Source organism: Hypanus sabinus, chromosome 20 (assembly GCF_030144855.1).
Source record: "Hypanus sabinus isolate sHypSab1 chromosome 20, sHypSab1.hap1, whole genome shotgun sequence".
In the NCBI taxonomy this organism is placed as follows: domain Eukaryota; kingdom Metazoa; phylum Chordata; class Chondrichthyes; order Myliobatiformes; family Dasyatidae; genus Hypanus; species Hypanus sabinus.
The window spans coordinates 63,296,059-63,322,642 of record NC_082725.1 but is presented as its reverse complement, the minus strand read 5'-3'; the positions used below and the strand labels follow the sequence as shown (position 1 = coordinate 63,322,642).

Here is a 26,584-nt window from a genome sequence, read left to right as displayed (position 1 = left end):
GGGTGTGGGAGGGAATCTTTTTGCCCAGAGGAGAAATTGATATTCATGCCATCAGATTGGAGGCTACTCAGATGGAGTATAAAGTGTTGCTCTTCCACCCTGAGGGTGGCATCATCGTGCAACAAGAGGAGGCCATGGACTGACACGTTGGAATGGGAATCGATATCAGAATGAAAATGTTTGACCACACTTGACGTTGAGAGACCACACCACACGCTCATCCCGAGGCGTTCTGCAGACGGAAGGTAAGCCACTGTCAATAGTAATCAGATTCCTTTGGTACAAAACCAAAGCAGAGATTCTGCACAAGGCCTGGGGAAAGAAGAAGGTAATTAATATATTTTGATCAAGATTACCCCCAGTGGTCCTGCAGAAACGTAAGGAATATTCTGAAGTGAAGCGAGTATTAAAGCAAAGAAAGATTAGATTCCAGACTCCGTACCCTGCTAAACTGCGAGTGTTTCATCAATTTGGGATCCAACTATATCAGACAGTGGAAGGGGCAACTACAGACATGAAGGCCAGAAGATTGCCCGTCAGCAAGACCAAACCGAGGGAAAGCCTAGCTGAGCAGCTATCCATTCTGCTTGGGAAATAGTAAGAGAGTCGAGAAAGCAGGGGGCAGGAGGAGGGCAAGAGAAGAATGTCAGGAAGAGACCGGGAGTTTTCAGAAGACAGCCCTCTCCCCCTCCAGGAGAGCCATAAGGTTTGGCTAACTTTAAAAATGTTGAGAAGCTAAACAGAAGCAAAAATAGACCTTGCTCTACCTATCTCAAGAAGCTCACATTATAATGTGGATTTTATATTACTAAATTATTTTATTTTTTTATTCATTCATCCACTCCTTTTTCCCCACCTAAATGAGAATATATTCATGGGAATAGTACACAGGGAAGTGACCCGGTACAGGTACTGCAGTGGGGACCCTCAACTCACAGGGAGGGCTATCCCCGACAGCTAGATGTTTCCTCTAGCTCAACCCAGGGTCATCTACTAGAGACCTCAGCTTTGGAATCACACCTTCAGTACCTTTTTTTTCATTTGTGTTTCTTGGTTCTTATTTGTTCAGGGAGTAGATCGATTAAGTTCTATTTTGCTAATTTTAAAGGTATACCGACAGATAAATACACATGGCTAAGGACAAAGTAAAATTCATTTCTTTTAATGTCATGGGCTGTAAATCCAATCAAATGCAGTAAAATTCTATCCAAAATGAAAAAAGAACAAGCCCATGTAGTATATTTACAAGAAACTCACTTAAGTGATAATGAGCATGGAAAACTAAAGAAAATGGGCTTCACTAATTTGTTTTTCTCCTCATATAAATCACGACATAGGAGAGGAGTTGCTATTCTCATCTCAAGCAAACTAAATTCTGAAAAAATATTTGAAATGGGAGATAAAGAGGGCAGATATATTCTGATAAGGGTTAATATAGACAGAAATTCAGTTACTCTATTAAATATATACGCACCCCCAGGAAGTGATAATCGAGTCCTTCAGAAAATTACTGATATTATGGTAACGGAAACAGAAGGTCTCCTGACATGTGGGGGAAACTTAAATTTACAATTACATCCAAAGTTAGACTCTTCCAATAGAAAAACCTATGAAACAAAATCCTCACAGAAGAAAGTTAATACAGTTTTTGAGGATGTTGGCTTAATTGATATATGGAGGGACCTTTTCCCCAATAGAAGGGATTACACTCATTATTCTGCTCCCCATTCTGTATATACAAGAATAGACAATTTCATAACATTTGGAAAAGACAAAGACAAAGTAAACACCTGTGGAACTGGGACAAGAGATGTAAGTGACCATGCACCTATATATTTATCTGTTGATTTTGACCTACAACCAAAGAATACTAGTTGGAAACTAAACTCAAATCTACTCAATGATCCCTATTTTAAGGAACAAATTAAAAGAGAAATTGGTATTTACTTAGAATTCAATGATAATGGAGAGGCTTCACCTCCCATTCTATGGGATACTCTGAAGGCGGTCTTAAGAGCGAAAATGATAGCGATATCTTCATCTAAGAAAAAAATAAGGAATAAAACATTAGAGGAATTACAAAATAGGCTGAAGGAACTAGAAAAAAACACAAATTGAGTTTGGCACAGGATACATTAGAGGTAATTTAAAAAATTAGGAATGAAATTAATAGCTTGGCTACACAAGAAATCAGGAAAAATCCAATGTTTCTGAAACAGAGACATTATGAAAGTAGATCTAAGTCTATGAAAATACTGGCGTGGAAACTGAAAAACAAATAGCAGAAAATACAATTCATAGAATTAGGGATCCAAGAACAAAAGTGATTTTAAAAAATAAGCAAAGTGAAATTCAAGAAGCTTTTGAACTGTTTTACAAAACTCTATATTCCAAAGTTCCAGGGGGAAGCATAACCCAAATTGATACCTTCTTGAATTCTCTAGAGTTACCCACTTTAAGGGAAGAACAAAGTAGAATGATGACTGCTGACATAACTGAAGTTGAACTAAAAGCTACAATTGGTATGCTTAAATTAAGCAAGCCACCAGAATCAGATGTATATATGGCAGAGTTGTATAATGAATTTAAAAATAAGTTAATTCCTGTTATACTTCCCACACTGAACTGGACTCTAAAAAAGGCACAAACGCCACCCAGCTGGAAGGAAATGATAATCTCAGCTATACTGAAAGAAGGCCAGGATAAAATGGAATGTGGGTCATTTAGACCAATATCTGTTCTTAATGTAGATTATAGATAATTTACCTTCATCGTGGCCAAACAATTAGAAGAGTTTCTACCCATACTGATACATAATGATCGGACAGGTTTTATACAACAATGCCAAATACAAGATAATATATGAGGGATACTACACATTATGGATCATATACAAAAAAAATAAGATTGAAGCAATAGTGATAAGTGTGGACGCTGAAAAGGCATTTGATTCCGTTAATTGTGATTTTCTTTACAGAGTTTTACATAGATTTGGTTTACATGACACAATTATTAAAACTATACAGACACTGTATGACAACCCTACTGCTAGGATTAAAATCAATGGATATTTATCAAATAGCCTTGCCCTAGAAAGGGGCACGAGACAGGGTTGTCCATTGTCACCGCTACTCTTTGCATTATATCTGGAACCACTAGCTCAATACACCAGACAAAATGAAGGTATCAGGGGAATTACTATTAAAGAGACAGAGCATAAATTGTCCTGTTATGCGGATGTCATTTTGATCTATCTAGGGCAACCAACATACTCTTTACCTAAATTGATGCAATCCTTTGAACAATATGGTCAATTATCAGGATACAAGATTAACATAGATAAAACCCAATTACTTTCATATACTTATAGCCCACCAAGAGAAATTGAAAGTAGATGTCCCTGGGCATAGCACAAAGAGTCTTTCAAATGTTTGGGCATCATTATGCCAAAAGATTTGGCAAAATTATCAGAATGCAATTATCAGCCTATATATAAAAAAATTAAGGAAGATATAACAAGATGGAACGTAATTCCTTATTTTAGTCTCAGTTCAAGGATTGAATCCATTAAAATGAATATACTGCTCAGACTGTTATATCTCTTTCAGACCCTACCAATAGAGATTAACCAAAATCAATTCAATAAATGGAACAAGATGTTATCAAGATATTTATGGCAGGGTAAAAGGCCTAGAGTTCATCTCAAAACTTTGCAATTAGCCAAGGAAAAGTGGAGGGATGGGGCCTACCTTCTCTTAGAGATTATTATTTTGCAGCACAGTTGAGAGCTGTGATATGTTGGTTCAACCCATCATATGATGCTCAATGGAAAAACATTGAGGAGCGGGTACTTCCCATCCCCATACAGACAATTTTGGCCGATAACAACCTGCAAAGGTACATAAATACTGGTGATAACCCATGGGTGAAATTGATTCTTAAAATATGGAAAATTATTATAAAAGAATATAATCTAGAGGGAGATATTGCAATTCTTAAATGGTGTGCATATGACTTGGATTTTACACCGAATAAACTGGATGCTAGATTTAAGGACTGGACAGCTAAAGGAATAACAGTTCTTTGCAATATAATGGAAGAAGGAACACTGTTCAGTTTTGACATGCTTAAAGAGAAACACTTATTAGAAAAACAAGACTTCTATTGGTATTTGCAGATGCGACAATATTTTAATAGGACAGTTAAAAATGTAACCAAGGCAAGTACATGCTTGATAGAGCTATTTAGAAAAGCATATAATTCAGATAATAGTAGTAGAATTATTTCAAGTGTGTATAAGGGTTTGTCAAATCTTAAAACACATTCGACTTCATACATTAAAACAAAATGGGAGAAGGAAGGAGGGATAATTATATCTGAGGAAGAATGGACAATAATATGGAGGTATCAATGGAAGTGTACTAGTTCACAGAAATGGAGGGAGTTTGGATGGAAAAACTTGATAAGATATTTTATTACACCCTCTCAGAAATCCCATTATGATAGTAACCTCCCTGTTTGTGGAAATCAAAATGCAAACTATTATCATTTTTCTGGGAATGTCCTGTTAACAAAGACCATTGGAGTGGGATACACAATGCCCTACAAGACATTTTTAAATGTGAAATACCTTTAGAAAGTAAGAGCATATATCTTGGGTATATACTTCAAGAATAGTTGAAAAGAGGTAAATATTTAGTGAATATACTGCTGGGGGCTGGTAAAAAGACTCTTACTAGGATATGGTTATCACAGGAGAGCCCAACTTTAAATGCATGGATGGAAATTAAAATGAACATTTACAAAATGTAGAAGATAACAGCATCTGTTAATCATAAGCTGGAGCAATTTGATTCATACTGGGAAAATTGTTTAACTACATAACACCTCATAGGCCTGATTTTATCCTCACAAATCAATGAATATGTTGTAAAACAAAAATCACTCCCTGCTTGTACAGTTTTCTTCTTTTGCTTGTTCTTTCTTTCCTCTCTTTTCTATAAGAGTATACCTCAGATAAATATTATGTGGAGATCTGTGGGATATGTGATTATATGATATATATGTACAATGTCTGAAATACATCTTATGGAAATGTTTGTTTGATGATGAACTTCAATGAAAAATAAATTACAAACAAAAAGAAAATGATAGACCACTGGGAATTTCAGCTTTTGATGGATAGAGCGGAGGTGCTGAAGGAAGCAGCCCCCCCCCCCCCAAGTGGGAGCACCGGATACAATAGGTGATTCCAGCAGATTCAAAGGTGACATGTTGCCTCACCTGGGGACGTGAATGGAGGAGAGAGAGGAGGTGAATGGATAGGTGTAGCACTACTGAGGGCAGTGGGGAGAAATTGGGCATATGGAGTCTGATCACAAATTGGCCACAGTCTAATGCCTGCCTGTTGTGGAGCAAAAACCTCCTAAGGCTATTGGAAAGAGTGAGCCAAATACCATTGACTGCATCACTAATACAAAATATGAACAAAAGAAACCAGGAGTAGGAGCAACACACACAAAATGCTGGTGGAACACAGCAGGCCAGGCAGCATCTATAGGGAGAAGCGATGTCGACGTTTCGGGCCAAGACCCTTCGTCAGGACTAACCGAAAGGAAAGATAGTAAGAGATTTGAAAGTAGTGGGGGGAGGGGGAAATGCGAAATGATAGGAGAAGACCAGAGGGGGTGGGATGAAGCTAAGAGCTGGAAAGGTGATTGGCGAAAGTGTTACAGAGCTGGAGAAGGGAAAGAAGGATCATGGGATGAGAGGCCTAGGCAGAAAGAAAGGAGGGGGGAGCACCAGAGGGAGATGGAGAACAGGAAAACAACTAAATATGTCAGGGATGGGGTAAGAAGGGGAGGAGGGACATTAACGGAAGTTAGAGAAGTCAATGTTCATGCCATCAGGTTGGAGGCTACCCAGCCGGTATATAAGGTGTTGTTCCTCCAACCTGAGTGTGGCTTCATTTTGACAGTAGAGGAGGCCATGGATAGACATATCAGAATGGGAATGGGACGTGGAATTAAAATGTGTGGCCACTGGGAGATCCTGCTTTCTCTGGCGGATCGAGCGTAGGTGTTCAGTGAAATGGTCTCCCAGTCTGCGTCGGGTATAAAAGGCCAGACCGGGAGCACCGGACGCAGTATACCACACCAGCCGACTGACAGGTGAAGGGTCGCCTCACCTGGAAGGACTGTCTGGGGCCCTGACTGGTGGTGAGGGAGGAAGTGTAAGGGCAGGTGTAGCACTTGTTCCATTTTCAAGGATAAGTGCCAGGAGGGAGATCGGTGGGAAGGGATGGGGTGGGGACGAGTAGGAGCAGGCCTTTCTGCCCCCAACCCTGCCTCACAATTCTAAATGGTCATGGTGGAACTTTCCTGGGCCTCCTCTTCTGTGCCTGTTCTGCCAACCCTCTGTTCCCTGATCTTTCTGAAGTACATCTATTTCCTGTTTCATTTCCCCAATGATTCAGCTCCACAACCTTCCAGAAGACAGAATTCCAGTGGCATGAGGTTCCCATGTACCTCCATTTTAAATGACCATCCCTTATCTTGGAAATAAGATTTGAGGCTCTCTCACAAGTGGAAACATTTCAACACCAATCCTAAGCCCCTTAAGGATCTTTTTATGTCTCAATAAGATCGTCTCTTTATTCTATACTTCATCGTCCTCGTCTGTCTATCACCTCCCAGCTCTTGATATCAATCGTGCTTGATCCGTCTCTCACACCCCTACCACCTGGATCAATCTATCAACCACCAGTTCTTGCTCCATCCCTTCCCTCCACCTTTTTATACTGGCTGTCTCTGATGCACCATCAATAACCCTCCGAGACGTGAGGCGAGATATTGGCTTTTATTGACTGGAAGAAAGAACAAGCAGTAATTGACCACCATACTACATCCTGGAGACTGAGGGCAGGGCTCAGGCCTCAATTGCCTTTATACCGGGGTCAGTGGGAGGAGCCACAGGAGCAGTCAGTGGGGGGGGGGGGGGCGTGTCCAGACAGGGATATGTAGTTCACCACATTCTCACCCCCTCCCTGCCCTCATTCTTTCCATTCCAGATAAAGGGGGAGAGAGAACCTGTGGCTTGTCGAATGCTGGATGAAATGCGAAGTCTTTGGTGTAACTGCAAGTCTGTCTTTGCTATTGCCTAGCTCACTCTTGTGCTTGCTATTTTTTTTGCCGATGGAGGAGGGGGGATTGTTCTGACTGCTGCTTACCCCTGGGAGGGGGGAGCTGGGGTGGGGACTTTGGGGTTCTCATGTTTAACAGTCTTTCATTCTTTGGGGCTCTTCTCTGTTTTCATTTGCGAAGAAAAAGCATTTCAGGATGTATATTGTATACATTTCTCTGACATTAAATTGGACCTTTGAACCTTTGTTCATAGTTTGGCTCTCCGTTTCTCTCCATAGATGCTGCATGATCTGTTAAGTCCCCCCAGTGCTTTGTGTGTTGCCTCAGATTCATACTTGTTCAGAGAGCGGCCAATGAGGTCATAGCTTGGAATTAGGCCCCTCTACTCATCCAATTCACACTGGCCCATCTAGCATCCATTTAATAATTGATAGTTGGTTTATTATTGCCACGTGTACTGAGATTCAGTGGAAAGCTTCTGTTTCTGTGCCATCCATATATAACTACATCAAAGGAGCAGAAAAAGGAAAGAAACACACGGAATATACAACATAGTGTTACAGTGACAGCGAACATGAAGTGCAGGTGAACAAATACAGGGCCACAATCAGGTAGATTTGGAGATCAAAAATTGATTTTTCTCATGTAAGAAGTCTGTTCAAGAGTTCAAGCTTGATACAAACTGCCATTGAGTCTCATAGAACGTGTCCTCAACCTTTTGTATCTTCTGCCCAACAGGACGGGAGGAACAAGGAGAGAGAACTGACTATGTTGGCCATTTTTGCAAGGCAGTGGGAAGTGTTGCAGAGTCAATGGAAAGGCTGGTTTGTGTGATAGACTGGACTGTGTTCAGAACTCTCTCAATTCCTCAGGACTTTGAGCAGAGCAGCTGCCAGGATGCATCTGGACAGGAAGCTATCTATGGGGCATCTATGAAAATTGGTGAGAGTCATTAGAGACATGCCAAATTTTCTTAGGCTTTAGTGTCTTTGTGGCTGGACAAGCTCTAATTATTAGTGATATTTACATCGAGGAACCTTAAGTTCTTAATCATCTCCACCTCAGCATCACTGATCACATTTTATTCACATCAACTCCTCCCTCCTCTGATTCTGCCACCACCTACACACTCATTCGTTCATTACGTGCAGTGTCTAATGACGTGGTCTATCCATGAACATGATTCATCTTGGAAATCTTTCTACAGAAGTGGTTTGCCATTGTCTTCTTCTGGGCAGTGTCTTTACAAGACGGGTGACCCCAGCCATGATCAATACTCTTCAGAGATTGCCTGCCTGGCATCAGTGGTTGCATAACCGAGACCTGTGATAAGCACCAGCTGCTTATACAACCATCCATTACCTGTCCCCGCAGCTCCACGTGACCCTGATCGGGGGGCTAAGCAGGTGCTACACTTTGCCCAAGGGTGACCTGCAGGCTAGCGAAGGGAAGGAGTGCCCTACACCTCCTTTGGTAGAGACCCCACCACCCAAACCGACACAGTAGGGACAATACATAGTTGACCGAGAACCCACATGTCCTTGAGATGTGGGAGGGAACGACAGGTCTATTCCCGCTATTTTATCCTTGTTGGCTCAATTTGGTAGCTTTTCTGGTTATAAACTAAACTTGGATAAGAGTGAATTATTTCCCTTAAACGCACAAACTTTATTGAATGACAGGATACCATTTAAAGTTGTTACTGATAACTTTACCTATTTAGGTATAAAAATTACCAAGAAAGATAAAGATTTATTTAGACTGAATTTTTTACCTATGTTTCATCAAATTCAACAACTTACTACAAGATGGTCTCCCTTATTCTTATCATTAATTGGTCGGATTAATGCTATTAAAATGATGATTTTACCGAAATTTTTATACTTATTTCAAGCCTTACCAATTTTTATTCCTAAATCTTTTTTCGATAACATTGATTCAAAAATTTCCTCATTTGTGTGGCAAAATAAAAACCCCAGGTTAAGTAAAAAGCAATTACAAAAATCTAAAAAAGATGGTGGTTTAGCTTTACCTAACTTTAGATTTTATTATTGGGCAAATAATATTCGTAACCTAACGTATTGGAAATTAGATTTAGATTCACCATTGTGCCCGCAGTGGGTAAATTTGGAATGTAACGAGGTAAAGGGATATTCTCTATTCTCTGTTCTTGGTTCTTTTCTTCCTGCTGATTTAGTTAAATTCAATAAACAGATATCTAATCCTGTTATCAAACATACATTACGAATTTGGTTTCAATTTCGTAAGTTTTTTACTTTGAAAAACTTTGTTCTTGATAGCCCTATCTTACTTAATTTTTTTTTCAAACCTTCCTGGACAGATCAAGCTTTTAGCATATGGAAAAGGAAAGGTATAAAATGTTTTCGTGATCTTTTTTTGAAGATACTTTGATGTCCTTTGACCAACTTTCCAACAAATTTAAATTACCTAAATCTAATTTTTTCAGATATCTACAAATCAGAAATTTCTTACATAAAGTTCTACCATCTTTTCACAATTCAACTTCAGTGGATTTCTCAGATTTGATTTTTACCTTAAACCCTTGTCAGAAGGGATTAGTAGCTTCTAGTTATAATATGATTATGAAGATACAACCAGAAATATCAGATAGAATTAAACAAGGATGGGAAAAAGAACTTCGATATAATATTTCAACAGATAAATGGGAAAAATTTTTACAAATGGTTAATTCCTCTTCTATATGTGCTAAACATGCTTTAATACAATTTAAAATTGTACATAGAGCTTATATGTCTAAAGATAAGCTTGCTCGATTTTACTCTTATATTAGCCCTCAATGTGACAGATGTCATTCAGAAGTGGCTTCATTGACCCATATGTTTTGGTCATGTCCCACCTTATATAACTATTGGAAGGACATATTTGTTACCATTTCTTCAATTTGGAATATCGATTTACAACCTCATTTTATTACTGCAATTTTTGGTATACCAAATGAGGATGGTATTCAGTTTTCCCCTTCAATCAGACGAATGATTGCTTTTGTAACATTAATGGCCAGAAGGTCTACAAAACTGGAAAGAAGTAAATCCTCCTACCACGTCTCAATGGCTTTCCCAAACTATTTCATATCTAAGTTTGGAAAAAATCAGAAGCACTATTTTTGACTCATCAGTCAAATTTGAAGAAACTTGGGGACCGTTTATTTGACATTTTCATATGAATTAATCTGACCTTTTCCAGACCTTCTTTCTACTTATTCTTGTTCAGGTATGGAGTTCCGGAGTTTTTTTGACACTATCACATACTTATAAACTGTTACTATTGCCCATGTTAGTTTAGTTTAGTGTTTTTTTATCAATATACATTTTCTTTTACTTATTTTCAATTTTTTTTTCTTTTTTGACGATTATTTTTGTTTTTTTTTCATATATAGTTATATAGACTTGATTGATTAATGTACTTTTTTCTGTAGATGTTTTAATAGGATATTATTATCTTATTACCAATGTAATTTCAAGTCTATTGTATTCATAACCTATTCATTATTATGTTATGTTTTTCTTTATATATATATGAAACTTAATAAAAAGATTGAAAAGAGATGTGGGAGGGAACTAAACACATGGATGAAATCCATACATTCACAGGAGGAATCTGAAACTCCCGCACAGCCATCACTGGAGGTCAGGATTTACTGCGTCACTGAAGCCAAAAGGCGATAACCTTCTGCACCATTTGCTGCCCCAATTCAGCATCCACAGAACATAGAGTCACAAAATATCTCAACACATTTACAAATGTGATGTTAAAAGCATCAGAAAACACAAACCATCATGATGTAACGTTGCGAAGCTACAGAAGGTGGAGGTTGATGAATGTGAGTAGAATGCCAAAACCAACAAGGAACATTTCAGATAATTTCATGAGTCTGTTTTCGTCTTTTTGACTCAGTAGTAACGTATGTGTGATGGGATACTGGTAACCAACCAGTGAGATCATTTGTAGCTGGTTTCTGGCATTTTGTGCAGTCACTGACATATCTTCGTCTAGAATCCTTGACTTCCTAACTGGAAGACCACAATACAGTTGGCCCTCTTTATCCGGGACCCCTCGCAGATACCAAGAAATGCAGATGCTCAAGTCCCTTATTTAACCTGTCTCAGTGAGGTGGGTCTTAGGACCCAGCAGAACCCCAGACCTTATTTAACCTGTCTCAGTGAGGTGGGTCTTAGGACCCGGCGGAACCCCAGACCTTATTTAACCTGTCTCAGTGAGGTGGGTCTTAGGACCCGGCGGAACCCCAGACCTTATTCAACCTGTCTCAGTGCGGTGGGTCTTAGGACCCAGCGGAACCCCAGACCTTATTGAACCTGTCTCAGTGAGGTGGGTCTTAGGACCCAGCAGAACCCCAGACCTTATTTAACCTGTCTCAGTGAGGTGGGTCTTAGGACCCGGCAGAACCCCAGACCTTATTTAACCTGTCTCAGTGAGGTGGGTCTTAGGACCCGGCGGAACCCCAGACCTTATTTAACCTGTCTCAGTGAGGTGGGTCTTAGGACCCGGCGGAACCCCAGACCTTATTTAACCTGTCTCAGTGAGGTGGGTCTTAGGACCCGGCAGAACCCCAGACCTTATTTGACCTGTCTCAGTGAGGTGGGTCTTAGGACCCGGCGGAACCCCAGACCTTATTTAACCTGTCTCAGTGAGGTGGGTCTTAGGACCGACATCAACCCGGCACGGAAGGAGAGCGCGCTCGGAAGTTGTCTGTCACTCGATCGAACTCCGGAACTTCCCGAGCCCGGCACTGAATCATACGTTCTTAAGTGTTTTATACGCATAGAAAGGTAAAATATATACTATATACTAAGACAAATGTTTGACTAACTGACACTGAATAATACCAGATATACCTGTTCAGACTTACTTTGTAAGAACTTCCAATTTTTTTCAATCCCGATCCACGATAACCCACGCACACCCCCCCCCCGTATACTTTAAATCATTTCTAGATTACTTACAATACCTAATACAATGTAAATGCTATGTAAAATAGTTGTTATACTGCATTGTTTAGGGAATAATGACAAGAAAAAAAGTCTGTACTTGCTCAAACAACAAGTGCTGGAAGAGCACTCGATTCCTCGATTTCCTCAATTTGCGGTTGGTTGAATTCGCGCATGTGGAACTCGCAGATAAGGAGGGCTGACTGTACGTGTGGATTTGTGATAACATCTCCTCCTCGCTGACGATCAACACTGGTGCACCCCAAGGGGGTGTGCTTAACCCACTGCTTTACTCTCTATATACCCATGACTGTGTGGCTAGGCATAGCTCAAATACCATCTATAAATTTGCTGACGATCAACCATTGTTGGTAGAATCTCAAATGGAGATGAGAAGGCGTACAGGAGTGAGATATGCCAACTAGTGGAATGGTGCCACAGCAACAACCTGGCACTCAACGTCAGTAAGAGGAAAGAGCTGATTGTGGACTTCAGGAAGGGTAAGACGAAGGAACACAGACCAATCCTCATAGAGGGAGAGAGTGAGCAGCTTCAAGTTCCTGGGTGTCCAGATCACTGAGGACCTAACCTGGTCCCAATATATCGATGCAGCTATAAAGTAGGCAAGACAGCAACTATATTTAATTAGTAGTTTGAAGAGACTTGGCATGCCAACAAAAACACTCAAAAACTTCCAGAGATGTACCGTAGAGAGCATTCTGACAGGCTGCATCACTGTCTGGTATGCTGGGGGGGGGGGGGGCACGGGCTACTGCACAGGACCAAAAGAAACTGCAGGGGGTCAAAAATTTAGTCAGCTCAATCTTGGGCACTAGCCTACAAAGTACCCAGGACATCTTCAGGGAGCGATGTCTCAGAAGGCAGCGTCCATTATTAAGGACCCCTAGCATCTAAGGCATGCCCTTTTCTCACTTTTAAAATCAGGTAGGGCATACAGAAGCCTGAAGGCACACACTCAGCGATTCAGGAACAGCTTCTTCCCCTCTGCCATCCGATTCCTAAATGGACACTAAACCTATGAACACTACCTCACTTTTTTAATATATGTTATTTCTGTTTTTGCATGAGTTTAATATATTCAATATACAGTACATATACTGCAATCTACCTATCTATTTCTTTCTTTCTTTCTCTATTTATTTATTTATTTTCTTCTAGATTATGTATTGCATTGAACTGCTGCTGCTAAGTTAACAAATTTCATGACACATGCCGGTGATAATAAACCTGATTCTCATTCTGATTCTGAGAACCACCAAGATCCTAGCACAGAGTTATGGTGCTCACTAACAACAGGGCCTCAATTATATCATCCTTCTTCTCTGTAATCTGCTCTGGCCCCCAGGAGCTCCATTCTTCTGTAATTAAGGCTTTGTGATTATAGAACATAGAACAGTACAACGCTGGAAATGGCCCTTCAGCCCACAGCGTTGTACTGAACCAGCTAAAAAGTAAATCAAAAACATTCAAAGATGAATCCCTCCTACTTACACAATATCCATATCCCTCCATCTTCCTCACATTCATGAGCCCTACCACCATCTACCATTCTGAGTAAAAACCTTACCGCTCATTCCATCAGCTCTGAGCCTCCACCCCTAACCTCCTTCCATATTCTCCACCCATTTAAGGAGCTCTTTAAAACCTATATTCTCTTTCACCAAAACCCTAAAATCTCTTTCACTGAACTTAGCCAATAACGATAGTGCTTGTAGTGTTTATAGCCAGGTTCATTACGTTAAAGACTCCATATAAATACTACTTGTTACTATACCACACAACTTCTTGTCTTTTTAAACTCTAATCTACCATCTCTTCCAGCACTTGTAATTATAATTCTGCTAGTCATATCCACGGCTAATCCCTTGCTTCTGAGGAGATTTTTCATAGAACACAGAACAAAGAAAAGTACAGCATTGATATAGACCCTTTGATCCATGATTTGTACCAAAGAAATTAAGTTAGCAATGCCCAATTAAACTAATCATTTCTGCCAGCCCTTACTCCATATTCTTCCCTTCACTTCATTTCCATGTGCCTATCTAGGAGCCTCTTAAACACCCTTATTGTATCTGCCTCCAACACCACCCCTAGCAGTGCATTCCAGTCATCCACCACTTTATGTTTAAAATGTAAACCTGTCCCACACATCTCCTGTAAACATTTCACACCCCCCCCCACCTTAAATGCTTGTGCTTTACTATTACGAACATCAAATTTGGGAATTAAATACTGGTTGTCTACTTTATCTGTGCCTCTCATTTTCTATCAGATCTCAGTCAGCCTCCACTGCTCCAGAGAAAACAAACCTTGCTGTCCATTCACTCCTTTTAGCACATGCCCTCCAAACCAGGCAGCGTCCTGGGAAACTTCTTCTGCACTCTCTCCAAAGCCCCCACATCTTTTCAATAAGGGCCACCCAGAATTAAATGCAATATGCCAAATGCAGCCTAGCCAGAGTTTTATCAAGCTGCAACATAACTTTCTGAATCTTGAACTCAGTGCCTCGACTAATGAAGGCAAGTATGTCATATACCTTCTTAACCTGTGTAGCACTTTCAGGCAGATATGGACTTGGACCCCAAAAATACCCAAATATCAATGCCATTAATGGTCCCTGTCATTTATATTTGGTGTAACATCTCACACTTACCCAGATTAAACTCCATCTGCCATGTCTGCACCACATCCATAGCTTCTCACAGAACTTTTCCAAATGCTTCAGACTGCACAATCCTTATTTTCTTACAATAGGGAAAGGGGCCATACAAGTTTATGTTGGATTGTAGAGCATTTCCCACGTCTGTGTGACAAGTACTCAAAAATCAATAAAGGAAAAGAAAAGGGGGCAGTGGGAAATTAAAACGTAAACCAGGAAGCCAAGGAGGGCGCGTGACAAGTTCCTGGCAGGTAAAACTTGAAGTTTTATAAATACATAAGGAAAAAACAAAGATCAGTGGAGACACAAGAGATTGCAAATGAAGCAGAAGAACAACCTGCCGGAGGAACTCAACAGTGTAAGCAGTAACTCCAGAGGAGAGGGGGAAGGAACTATCAATATTTTTAGGTTGGGACAAGGAAAGTTTAGTGTTCACAGAAGATCCAAAAGGTGAATTCTCATGAGTGCAGGATTGATGTCATGAAGATATACTGACATTGATACTGGGGAGGTGTAGATACGATACACAGCACTTAGGAAGAGATCAAAGCATGATAAGTCTCCAGGGGACACTGTATCCCAGTCTCAAGAGAGGCTAGGGAGGAAATAGCAGATGATCTACAGACAGTCTTCAATCCCTCTGGTGACTAGAGACTGAGAACTGGATTGATGGGTTGCAGCTGTCAGTTCTGCTTTTTCACTCACGGCTGCTACCTGTCCTGTTGACTATTTTCATCACCTTCTGTTTGTACTTGCAGTGTCAAGGCTTGTTTCCATGACAACAATACATACCTCCCACTGCCGGCATAGTTCGAGTTTGTGATTCAGTGCAAGAGAACTATAGAGCCAGAGTGTCAAAATCTGGCACCTCTCACTCACTTGGCCACTGCACTGGTTTCTGTGGATCTGAGTCCTCCACTCTTCTCAGTCTAGAGTAGGACAGGATGATGTGTGACCCGGGCAGAGGAATCTTGCCCCTGCCTTGCCAGTGGCTTCAGCAGATGGTATGAGATAGGAAGACAGACATAATGTCATTTTCATTTATTGACATGTGGCGCAGAATAGGCTGTTCCGGACCTTTGAGTTGTGCGGCCCAGCATCTCCAGATTTAACCCTAGCCTAATCATAAGACAATTTACAATGGCCAATTAACCTACCAACCAATATATCTTTGGACTGTGGGAGAAAACTGGAGCACCCAGAGGAAACCCACGCAGTCACAGGGAGAACATACAAACTCCTTACAGGCAGCAACTGGAATTGAACCTGGGTTGCTGGTACTGTAAAGCATTGTACTAATCACTACTCCACTGTGCCATCCTCACAGAGAAAAATTTGACTTTGTTTCAAAAAACGAGGTACAGAAAACTTTTTAATGTCGGATCAGGAAAGCAGTGATAGTTATCTCAACAGGTGAATGGGAGCAGTGGCGCACTGGTAACAGGGACATGGGTTCAGTCCTGATCTCTGCTCTTGTCTGTGTGTAATTTGAATGTCATCCTTGTGTGACTGCTTGGGCTTCCCCTGGGTTTTCTGGTTTCTTCCCACAGCCCAAAGATGGTTTAGTAACTTAATTTCCCACTATAGATGTACAGGAGATTAGTGGACTCTGGAGGGATTTGGTTTGGCAAGAATAAAATGAGATTAGTGTGGGGGGGGGGGGGCTCAGGGACACATCAACGTTGACATGCAAGAGATGGGCCGAAGGGTCTTTTCCATGCTTCATTACAATTGGTGTATGATGGTATGCACGAATTCAATGGGCTGAAAGGTGTGATTCCATACTAAATGACACAGTCCATTATGGGATCTGGCTGAGCCAGGAGATTTAAAGCAAATCCATCTGGTTTAAAGCAAATTGTATTCCAGCACTCGAAAGGCTCCATGCCTAGGCTAATGGTTGGCCAGAACACAAAATAGAATGGCTCTGTTAATTAGGGAAGGCAAATCCATGTCTGTAACACAAAGGAGTCATGGCTGATGTGAATCTGGATCGTCAGTGGTCTAGGAAGGGTAGGGTCCTGCGTTCAGACACCAGAAAGGCACGTGGAGATCAGAACTGAAGCCCCCATATGGCCAACAATTAGTTATGGCAGTGACTCAGGTCACAAACACTCCTTCCTCAAACCCTATGGAGGAGATAAAACAGGAATCAGAATGAGAATCAGGTTTATCATCACTGACCTGTGTCGTGAAATTTGTTAACTTAGCAGTAGCAGTTCAATGCAATGCAATGCATGATAATATAGAAAGAAAAATGATAAATATGTAAATCAACTACAGTAAGTATATAAATGTATATTGAATAGTGCAAAACAGAGATAATATAAAAAAAGTGAGGTGGTGTTCATGGGTTCAATGTCCATTCAGAAATCGGATGGCAGAGGGGAAGAAGCTGTCCCTGAATCACTAGGTGTGTGCCTTCTGGCTTCTGTACCTCCTACCCGATGGTAACAGTGAGAAGAGGGAACGTCCTGGGTGAAGGTAAATCCTCTGCAGCAACAAATGACCTGCTGGAGGAAGCAATGTCTGTGTGAGGAGAGGTACTGTCAGTACTTCTTGTCGAAACTCTGCATCAGGACACAATATGCAGTTATATTCTCTGCTTGATTTGAGACATTGCTGAAAAATTCAGCCTGAAGGTGGAGGACTACACAGCAGATCTATGCCAAATCAGTGCAAACATTTGTCACAATGAAATCCCGAGGTGTAGAATGTAGAAACATGTGGCTGATTTTGTAAACATCCAACAGGCCAAATCCAGACACACAGCACTTTATCTGATCGTCAGACTGACTGATCATCAGCGGGCGAGGTTACAGATGCAGTAGCATTTGGGTGTGATATGGCAGTGGGAGGGAGGATGGTGATATTGGTGAGGAGAGACTGTGACCGTGAGGGGGATGGAGAATAGAATGAGAGGTTGGTTAGGAGCAGGAATGGTGCAGGGGCTAAGGCAAGGGTAAAGGAGGGAATGGGATGAGCTGAGAGGGGAAGAGAAAGGAGGCTTAGGATATGTAGATTGCTTTGGTGTTGCTGCACACGCTATCGCTCAGACTAGGCAGAGCTGAGGGAAGAATAACTATTATCAAAAACAGCCATTTGGAATCAAATGGCGGTGTCTAGTATAACAGTGTATCACACTTTTAGAGGAACACCCACACACGAGCACTGCAGTGATGGGCTGTTTCAAACAATTAATAATCCCATCCAGACCAGCAGCATTCTCCATACAGAGTATTAAGCCATTCATAAACTGTTCGCAGTTATATGATATATGCAATTATATGATATTTAAAGAGCTAGACATGCATAATTACATATTTCACCAAATATAAACTCAGACAGTCTTCTCGGAAGACAGAGTGACCGTTGCCTGCAAATGCCTTCCTGTTGAAGTCTCTCCACAAACTCACTTGCCCCTCTGCTCTGTTTGGGTGGGTCCAGTGCACCAGACAAGTGACTGTCTTCTGGATTACCTCCCTGGCCCAGAAGGTAATCCACCTTCAGATAGCCCCTCAGCCTGAGTGACTTGATCCAGTTCACTCGTCTCACAGTTATCTCACACACAGCACCTGAGCTTTCACAGTTAAGTGAACCGCTGAGATCTGCCAAGCCTGGGAACATCACCATCTTGAGTGACCTCAGCAGAGATTGGGGAAATATTCTGAACACAATCTTGTCCCATTTCAGAACAACTCACTTTTGTAACTATACATGTTTATAGTCAATGGATTTGCCTTCTATTTACCATCTTTACCATCATTATCATTTACCATCTTTACTGCTCTCTTTAGATGTCCAATGAAGACCACTGAGACTTCCCATCCTCTGACACCACATTACATTCAGTTCCTCTGGAGGTGAGTTCCACGTTTCTACCTTCCTGTTTCCAAGGCATAAGAGGTCTAGCTGCTCACATGACCTGCTCCTTTGTGCAGTGTGTCCTGTCCATAGGGCACACAACTATGGGCTATTTGTGGCAGGATGTGTTCTCACCACCCTATATGACCTACAACCCTCCTGCCCATCACATTCACGTCCTGACACATACACCTCAGCGCTGAGGAAGAATGTGATGTCCCATTATAGACCTGTTCCCTGCCTACACTTTGCAATCCTGGCTGGGAGGAAGCTCCCTCATGTTCTCGAGCACCATTCCCTTGCAGCTCCCTGAAGTACCAGGTCCATGATATTCACCCCTTCAATTGAGTTCTCTCAATAACATTCACTGGTTCTGGATTCAAATGGCTCCTCATTGCATTGAGTCTTGGATTTAAAGAGATACAGCATGGAATCAGCCCTTCTGCCAGCTAGATCCCTACTAACCCATGAGCACTAATATAACACCAATTCCCATTTTTAAAATTCTTCCCATATTCCCATCAACTCTTACCAGATTCCCGCAGTCACCTTCTATAGTTAACTTAACAAACTGTACATCTTTGGGATATGGGAATAAACTGGAGCACCCTGGGAATATCCACAGTCACATAGAGAAAATTCAAATGCCACATAGACAATGCCCAAGACAGAATTGAACCTGTGTCTCTAGCATTGGGAGCAAGCAGCCTTACCTGCGGCACCACTCTGCTTCCATATTGAGTCAGTGGTAGTTTATGGTGTCAGTAGGCTTGTCCGAATCAGAATAAAGTTTAATATCACTGACATATGTCGTAAAATTAGTTGCTTTGCAGAGCAGTACAGTGCAATACATAATAAATAACTATAAATTAAATAAGATATATATACTATATATATAAATGAAATTAGTGCAAAATGAGGGCAAAAAAGAAAAAAAAGGATGAGGTAGTGTACAAGGATTCATTGTTGATTCAGAGATCTGATTGTGGAGGGAAAGAAGCTTTTCCAAAAACGTTGAGTGTGTGTCTTCAGACTCCTGTACGTCCCCCTTGATGGTGGCAATGAGGAGGGGATCTATCCTGGGTGATGGGGGCCCTTGTTGATGGATGCAACCTTTTTCAGACATCACCTTTTGGAGATGCCCTCAACGCTGGGGAGGTGAGTGCCCATGATGGTGCTGACTGAGTTTACAACTTCATGCAGATTTTTTTCTGATCTTGTGCAGTGACCTCTCCATACCAGATGGTGATGCAACCTGTACAATACTCTCCACAGTACATCTATAGAAATTTGCTGGAGTTACATACTGAGTCTCCTCAAACTCCTAATAAAAATTAGCTGCTATTGTGCCTTCTTTGTAGTTGGATCAATATGTTGGGCTCAGGATAGATCTTTGGAGATGTTGACACCAAGGAACTTGAAACTGCTCACCCTGATCCTGCGATGAGGACTAGTGTGTGTTCCCTGACTTCCCCTTCCTGAAATCCACAATCAATTCCTGGGTCTTTCTAACAGTGAGTGCAAGGTTGTTGTTCTGATACCACACAACCAGCTGATCTATCTTGCTCCTGTACGCCTTCTCATCACCATCTGAAATTTTGCCATCAATAGTTGAGTCATCAGCAAATTTAACCACACAGTTGTGGGTGTAGAGAGGGTAGAGCGATGGGCTAATCACACACCCTTGAGATACCCCAGTGTTGATTGCCAGTGACGAGGAGATGCTATTTCTGATTTGCACTGGCAATGAGGAAGTCAAGGATCCATTTGCTGAGGGAGGTACAGAGATCCAAGTTATGTTCCCTTCTACCAGCAGCTAGCATACTTAGCATCCTGATGAATCATTGTGCTCCACAGTTCTGTGACCACCCCCTGGGACTTGAACCATGTCACTCCCTTGAAAAGCAACTGCACACACTCCAGTTACAAGGTGAATGGCTGGTTCCATAGGACATAAGATAGAGAAGCTGAATTTGGCTCCTTGTGTCCGCTCCACCATTCAATCATGGCTGTTTCTTCTTCAGCCCTAATTTCATGCCTTCTCTCAACCTTTAACTCCCTTATCAATCAACAACCTCTCAATTTCTGTCTTAAATATAACCAATGACTTGGCCTCCACAACCTCTGTGGCATCAAATTCCACAAATTCACAGCCCTTTGGCTGAAGAAATTCCTCCTCATCTCTGTTCATTCTGAAGCTGTGTCCAATGATTATATACTCTCCTAATTTCCCCCTGCATCCACTCTGCCAAGGTCTTTCAGGTCCTGGTAAATTTCAATAAGGGCATATTCTGGAATTAGGGTATATAGCAAATATTAATTTCACCTGCAACTGGTCTTCAGATTTGAATGTGGATTGCAGATTGAATTTAAAACACAGCTCAGAACAATTAGACCTCAGATGCCTGCACATCCATGAATCCACCAAGAGTCAGTGGAGATTAACATTCATTTGGGTGTCTGGAGTGTAGATGTGAAGAAGGAGATGTGTGAAAACTGTATGTAAATCAGAGGAAGTAATGTAGATATATTGTAACTGTAGAATTGTCCTGCTGTTACCTTTGATCTTTAGCATATAAAAATGGCATCTAATATTTGGTCAAAGGGGCTTCTTCTTGCAAGAGTATCTCAATATGATGTGTAACTCATTTTCTGCTGAATAAAACATTTCTATATCCATTAGCTTCAGTGTCTCTCAAGTGACTTTGTTCATGTCACAACAACTGAGGGCTCGTCCGGGACAGTACAGACACAGGAGTCATTAATCCAGAGCACCACCTGCAGTTCTATCCAGCTGGGAGTGAAACCTGTCTTTTCAACCAGCGCCCTTACCATGACTGTGGGAGGACTATCTTCTCTCCCTCTCTGATCAGCAATATGTTGCTTCTGCTTTGCTGGATCCTTCAATGTGTTACCATGGTTACAGTGATCCTTCACATCCCCCTGTAATCTTACTATCTTTCTGTACCTCTGTAATTTCTGTTGCTTCCTGTTCTCCCACTGCACTCCTCACTCTGATGTCTGTCTGCTCATTCCCTTGCTGCTCCTTACTACCCCCTTTCTGGTGAGCTTTATTTTAATCCCTCAGGCAGCTGCACTACTTCTGACAGCTCCTGACCGTGATGGCCCCTCCCCTCAGGACTCCTGCCATGACTCCCACACACTCTCCTCCATGCTTGGGGCTGCTGTCTCCCTGTGGGCCTTGTTAGCTGCTTTGCGGGTCACACACCTTCGCTGTCCCTGTCTTGTCCGTGTTATTTCTCCTTTTCCTGAGTCTACGATCGCTCCTGCCTTCCTCAGTGTGTCTTTTCCCGGGACAGTACCTTCATTGTCTGAGCGCACTCCCTCAGCCTCGAGGATGACTTCTCTCCACCCTCATCGTTTCACCTCCTGCACTGGTAACGTAAATCGCCTCTGCAGTCACGGGCAAGGGTAGGTCAGTTATTGATATTGACGACTCCATGACCACTGACATTTTACATTGCTGGTTCCCTTTAGTGTACACCCGGGAATGACCTGCACCGGCAATCGAGGCTGCCATCAGCTGTTTGTCTGACCTCAGCAGCCGAAGCGGAAAGAGAGAGCGCTGCTGTCGATTCTGCCTGCTTTGGTGAGTGATCCTCGCGCTTTGCTCTTTTCAGGACGTGGCCTGAGAAGCTGCAGCTGTAACAAGTCATCTCCTTTGCCCTCCCACACCCATTCCGGCAGTTCCTTGCTGCGTGCCCCAGTTGCTGGCACACAAGGCAAGTTCTCTGGGACGTCACAGCAGCTACATCCACTACAGCTGCTTTACGACTTCTCCCCGGTCTATCTCACCAGCCTATGACACTACCGCGGAGTAGGTCGATCCCACCGCTGTCACCAAGTCTAAAACTTCCTAGTGGCTGAGCTCAGGCCATCCTTCAATATTTTCAGGAAGACCGGGTAATCCCTCCCTGGATTATCCAACCCGGAATACCCCTCACATGCTCGATATTTGCACTCTGCATAATCCATGGCAGGTTCATCAGCTCTCTGAACTACTGACATTATCGTTCCCCAGTCGCTACCTCACTTCCTCCCTAAAGAGGCACTATCTCTCTTCATTGCTGGTACTCGCTGCAGTTGCCCATGTACTCTCTGGACCACACATAATCCTCGGGCTCTTTGCTTTTACCAACACATGGATACCTTTAGGGTGCTTCTGGTGAATTTCAATCATTTCCTCCAGCTTGCACCAGAATTTTGTATTCCCACGGGCAGTCCTAAGTGAGGGCAACCCTGACAAAATGCTCTGCTTATCCCTGGGGATGAAGAGCCTATGGATGGTCATGATCAAGATCAAGGGCTGGCTCAGGTCATCAGGGTTCTTGACCTCAATTGGTGTCATCCTGACAGATATATCTGGGGATAACCTGTCCCTCACATATCTCTACACTAATTCCCGAACTATAAACAATGGATAAAAATAAAACAGTGCTTACTCAAAACCACAGGGTATCACTCTGTAATCTGCCACTTTGTGTATTTCAACATATAATGCCTGGTGAATTCCTTTACATTTATAACTGTTACACCAAACACACTTACAAATGTGTCTGCTACTATACAGCTCTACACACACTCTACAGACATCCCAAACAGTCAGTAGCCACCCTTCGCAACTGATGGCCCTGTCTCACCAAAACACACACACACACACCCCTTTTCCCTTTTATATCTACTGGTTCAATTCTCCACTGCTTTCATGATACCTCACAATCCTGTAGTCAGTGACCCAAACAGGTACAAGAGTAAGTGCTAATTTAAAAAATATTCACCCATTTAGATCAGGCCATTATGAAGGTATCCCAGATGAACTCCGAAATGTGGGTCTGCTTCCATCAGGTGTGGTCGGATCTGAGGCAGCTGCTGGTGATCTGCACTTAGGTTCTCTGCAAAGACAGTGTTACCGCTGATCTCTCGCTCTGTCTGTCTGTTGAGGCGACAAGAAGATGAGTAATGTGATTTAACCTGAATCCAGTGTTTCCACTGACTGCTTTTGAATATGAATTGCAGATTGAATTTAAAACACAGCTCAGAATAATTAGACCTCAGACACCTACACATCCATGAATCTGGTCTACAGTCAGTGGAGATTAACTTTCATTTTGGGTGTCTGGAATGTGGGTTAGGTGTGTGAAAACTACCTGTAATTCAGAGGAAGCACTGTAGGTATGTTGTAATTATAGAATTGTCCTGCTGTTACTTTTGTTCTTTAACATATAAAAATGTCATGTAAAATTGGTCGAGGGGGTCTCTTCTGCCAAGCATGTCTCTATATGATGCCTGTAGCTCGACTTTTGCTGAATAAAACAATTCTATATCAGTGTCTCTTTCCAGTGACTTTGTTCATGTCACAACAAACCTCCCTGATATTTTTTAACGACAGCCCTCAGAGACATTAAACACTCCTCATAGACTCTGTAGCCACTTTCTTAGGTACGTCCTGAACCTAATAAAGAGGCCATTCAATGTAACTTTGTGGTTTTCTGCTACTACAGCCCATCCACTTCAAGGTTCGACATATTGTGCATTCAGAGATGTTCTTCTGCACACCACTGTTGTAACACATTGTTATTTGAGTTACTGTCACCTTCCTGCCAGATTTTCACACCATTCTCTGTAAACTCTAGAGAGTGCTGTCCATTGAAAATCTCAGGAAATCTGCAAACCGCCCCATCAGGTTCCAATAATCATTCTATGGTCAAAGTCACAGACTAGATTCCTGGCACTGCTTCTACATTCTCCCTGTGACTGCATGGATTTCCTCCGGGTCCTCGATAAATAAATAAATATTTCTTCCCCATTCTGATGTTTGGTCTGAACAGCTGAACCTCTTGATCCTGTCTGCATGTTTTTGTGCATTGAGCTACTGCCTTATAATTGGCTGATTGGAGATCTGCATCATCAAGCAAGTATAAGGTGCATCTAATAGAGTGGCCACTGAGTGTATGTTAAGCCTTTCACGGTAAATTTCCTCTGGGCTCTCTCCAGGGCCAGTGCATCTTTCCTTGGATACAGGGCCCAAATTTGCTCACAATTGTCCACTCACTCTGCTCGACCTCTTGTCATAGAACATAGAACATAGAATAGTACAGCACAGTACAGGCCCTTCAGCCCACAATGTTGTGCCGACCTTGAAACCCTGCCTCCCATATAACCCCCCACCTTAAATTCCTCCATATACCTGTCTAGTAGTCTCTTAAATTTCACTAGTGTATCTACCTCCACCACTGACTCAGGCAGTGCATTCCACGCACCAACCACTCTTTGAGTAAAAAACCTGCCTCTAATATCCCCCTTGAACTTCCCTCCCCTTACCTTAAAGCCATGTCCTCTTGTACTGAGCAGTGGTGCCCTGGGGAAGAGGTGCTGGCTGTCCACTCTGCCTATTCCTCTTAATATCTTGCATACCTCTATCATGTCTCCTCTCATCCTCCTTCTCTCCAAAGAGTAAAGCCCTAGCTCCCTTAATCTCTGATCATAATGCATACTCTCTAAACCAGGCAGCATTCTCCTCTGTACAAATCTCCTCTGTACCCTTTCCAATGCTTCCACATCCTTCCTATAGTGAGGTGACCAGAATTGGACACAGTACTCCAAGTGTGGCCTAACCAGAGTTTTATAGAGCTGTATCATTACCTCATGACTCTTAAACTCTATCCCTCAACTTATGAAAGCTAACACCCCATAAGCTTTCTTAACTACCCTATCTACCTATGAGGCAACTTTCAGGGATCTCTGGACATGTACCCCCAGATCCCTCTGCTCCCCCAACTCCCAAGTATCCTGCCACTTAATTTGTACTCCGTCTTGGAGTTTGTCCTTCCAAAGTGTACCACCTCACACTTCTCCAGGTTGAACTCCATCTGCCACTTCTCAGCCCACTTCTGCATCCTATCAATGTCCATCTGCAATCTTCAACAATCCTCTACACTATCTACAACACCACCAACCTTTGTGTCGTCTGCAAACTTGCCAACCCACCCTTCTACGCCCACATCCAGGTCGTTAATAAAAATCACGAGAAGTAGGGGTTCCAGAACCGATCCTTGTGGGACACCACTAGTCACAACCCTCCAATCTGAATGTACTCCCTCCACCACGACCCTCTGCTTTCTGCGGGCGCTAATTCTGAATCCACCTGGGCAAACTTGGCGAAGTTGTCCCATCCAATTCTTGCCATCTTTATCATGGGGTCCTAGTTAAAGAAACCACTTACCAGTTTCACCACACTGGAGCCCATGTTGTCTTTCCCACCCTCATCACTCGTGCAGTGTGTGTGGGTTTCTATGGAGTATGGTCACTTAGACAAATGAGCAAAACGTTTCCCAACACCAGCTCCCCCCACCTGGCTCCTATTCATCACAGTTCACTCTTCTGTTATTGCTTTTCCCTTATACTACTCAATGCACTGAGCAGATGGAACTACCTGTATAATGCCGTGCAAAACAATGTTTCTGATCGAATCTTGGTACATGTGACAATAATAAACCAATTGACCAGTCCACTGATCAATCTGTCCCACCACTCACCCTCTCCTCTTTGTCCTGGCTGTCTTCCCTCTCCACTTCAATCCAAATGCAAAGTCTCGACCTGAGAAGCCGGCCATTCCTTTGCATCCCCTGAACCACTGAGTTCATCCAGCAGTTTGTTGCTTCAGATTCCAGCATCTGCATGCTCTTCTGTCACCAATGGAACATTCTTCATTGAAGATAGCTATTTCAAAGTGACAGGCGAATAGATTTCTTGAAAACTAGAAGGTACAAAGAGATATGAAATCAGTGTAGGAAAGTTTGACTGAGATAAAAATCTGTGATCTTAGTGAATGAACAGAATGGACATTGGGGCTCAATGGCTGATTCCTAATTCTATTTCTAATACCCTCA

The 26,584-nt window shown here is 42.2% G+C and overlaps 1 long non-coding RNA gene across 2 annotated transcripts; it reads left to right on the top strand.

Moving 5' to 3' along the window:
• On the top strand, positions 1-23,886 carry LOC132378702 (uncharacterized). 2 transcript variants are annotated; one of them, XR_009507163.1, is made up of 4 exons: positions 1-245; positions 18,608-18,673; positions 22,173-22,284; positions 23,482-23,886. It is a non-coding gene; the product is annotated as an uncharacterized LOC132378702 (long non-coding RNA). The 2 variants fall into 2 exon arrangements; XR_009507164.1 differs by lacking the exon at positions 1-245 and adding an exon at positions 10,794-11,004.
• Positions 23,887-26,584: the final 2,698 nt, after the last annotated feature.